General features: G+C 41.4%; 1 protein-coding gene across 4 annotated transcripts in view; it reads right to left on the minus strand.

Annotated features, from left to right (window-relative positions):
• Positions 1 to 2,500, minus strand: part of LOC123517645 (calmodulin) — a 32,217-nt gene that overhangs the window by 25,233 nt on the left and 4,484 nt on the right. The gene's annotated exons all lie outside the window — the stretch shown is intronic.

Genomic DNA, 2,500 nt, shown 5'->3' on the forward strand with positions numbered 1-2,500 from the left:
CACGGTCAGCTACTGGTCACCCAGCCAGCCTCCCCCATTACGGAGCGAGCTCAGAGCTCATAGACCAATCTTCGAGTAGGACTGAGACCACAACACACTCCACACACCGGGAAAGCGTAGCTACTAGCTACTAGCTCCTCGGTAAACAGGGGCTACACATTAAGAGGCTTGCCCACTTGCCTCGCCGCTTTCCGGAACTCGAACCCGGACCTTCTCGGTTGTCAGCCGAGCGTGCTAACCACTACGTGTGTGTGTGTGTGTGTGTGTGTGTGTGTGTGTGTGTGTGTGTGTGTGTGTGTGTGTGTGTGTGTTTCACTGTTTGATCTGCTGCAGTCTTTGACGAGACAGCCAGACGTTACCCTACGGAACGAGCTCAGAGCTCATTATTTCCGATCTTCGGATAGGCCTGAGACCAGACACACACCACACACCGGAACAACAAGGTCACAACCCCTCGATTTACATCCCGTACCTACTCACTGCTAGGTGAACAGGGGCTACACGTGAAAGGAGACACACCCAAATATCTCCACCCGGCCGGGGAATTGAACCCCGGTCCTCTGGCTTGTGAAGCCAGCGCTCTAACCACTGAGCTACCGGGTGTGTGTGTGTGTGTGTGTGTGTGTGTGTGTGTGTGTGTGTGTGTGTAAAGAGAGAGAGAGAGAGAGAGAGAGAGAGAGAGAGAGAGAGAGAGAGAGAGAGAGAGAGAGAGAGAGAGAGAGAGAGAGAGAGAGAGAGAGAGAGAGAGAGAGAGAGAGAGAGAGAGAGAGAGAGAGAGAGCCGCAGCACAAGGCAACGGTTCCGTGCTGTGAGCTCATGTGGGAGTGCGCCAAAAACCCAGTACCGCAGTGGAGACGGGCCGGCAGACAGCCATGCTCAACCCCGTAAACAATTTGCCTTGATCTACCAGCAAATACCAGTTTCATGGAGTGGTGGCGCCCTGAATGATTGGGGTGCGTTATCAACATACTTTACCTTCTGCAACTTTCCTTGCCACAGCGAATATGCCTAATGTAAGACGTCCTTCAAACAAGTTCCCTAAATAAAGGTTTTCACTCACTGAACACATCCTCCGTCTTATTGCTTGGACCTCCTCCCTCCAGCTGCACCGCCAGGTTTCTCTCCCACTGCATTGTACTTTTATGAAACGGACTTTTTATCTTTTTAATTATTGTAGTGTGGTTATTACTTATTATTTGTTATATTACATAAAACATTAGTATTAATATACCCTTTATCACAATTAGATTTATGGTGGGAGAGAGAGAGAGAGAGAGAGAGAGAGAGAGAGAGAGAGAGAGAGAGAGAGAGAGAGAGAGAGAGAGAGAGAGAGAGAGAGAAAGCCAAGGTACAAGAAAAGTCCTAACACACTGGCACACTGATGGGATGCATCACGGTATAAGATAGGTAAAAAGATGAAAGTTGCCCTCTTCACAGAAACGAGATTGGCAAGCGTGACACCAATCATCTTTCCTTGAGTGGCCATCGTGTGTATATTATGAAGCTTTTAAGAACTTAATGTAAAATAAAACTGACATTGTCACGTAACCAATTAAAAATACTTAAATTTGAATATTAGACTTATAACTAATTCATGCAGAACAATTACACATTTGCTGAACACCATATTGTGTACAATAATCACACATTACCTACATCTACAAAGGCACATCATGCAATTATGAAAAAAAGGTCATACACAAGGTTACATACACACATCCTTTGGTACCAAAGAAGCTAGAAATAGTGAAAGTGGCTATAGTAAGGTCACGTTTGAGTTATTGCCAAACACATGACAAGGTGGGCGAGTAAATTTTTAAAGTACCACCAAGACTTCCAGTATTTAGTACTCAAAAAATGAATTGAGATTGGCTTCTTAAAAATGTGGCAGCATTTTCGCCAGTATATTTTTTGTTGGCCTCCATAAAAAGAAAGTCCAGACTATTTCGATCACCAGTTTCTTACTTCAACTCTGTATCAACACCATAAATAACAATAAAACTATCAGGGTGCATCAGTGTGCTAGTTGTTTATCCAAGGAAAGCAAAAAATTGCAATTAGATGCTCCAAAACTGAGGCATGAACCCACCAACGGATGAGGTTACAAGCCGAGAAAATAAATAAATAAATAAATAAATAAATAAATAAATAAATAAATAAATTTGTAAACCAAACTGATGAAATTTCAAGTGCATAATATTATATATATATATATATATATATATATATATATATATATATATATATATATATATATATACATATATAATATAATAATAATAATAATAATAATGCACAGCACACGTGCACATACAGGTGCACGAACAATTTTTTTTTCTCTCCCTCTCACGCACGCACGTACACTTTAATGAACACCAAAACAGCTTAAAAAAATTGAACATAACGCATAAAAACAATGAACATTTCAAGCATTCTGTAAAACAAAAATTGCGTCTGAAACAGTTAATATATACATCACGAACGTCATTTATAAATAACT

This window comes from Portunus trituberculatus, chromosome 42, assembly GCF_017591435.1.
Source record: "Portunus trituberculatus isolate SZX2019 chromosome 42, ASM1759143v1, whole genome shotgun sequence".
Taxonomy (NCBI): Eukaryota; Metazoa; Arthropoda; class Malacostraca; order Decapoda; family Portunidae; genus Portunus; species Portunus trituberculatus.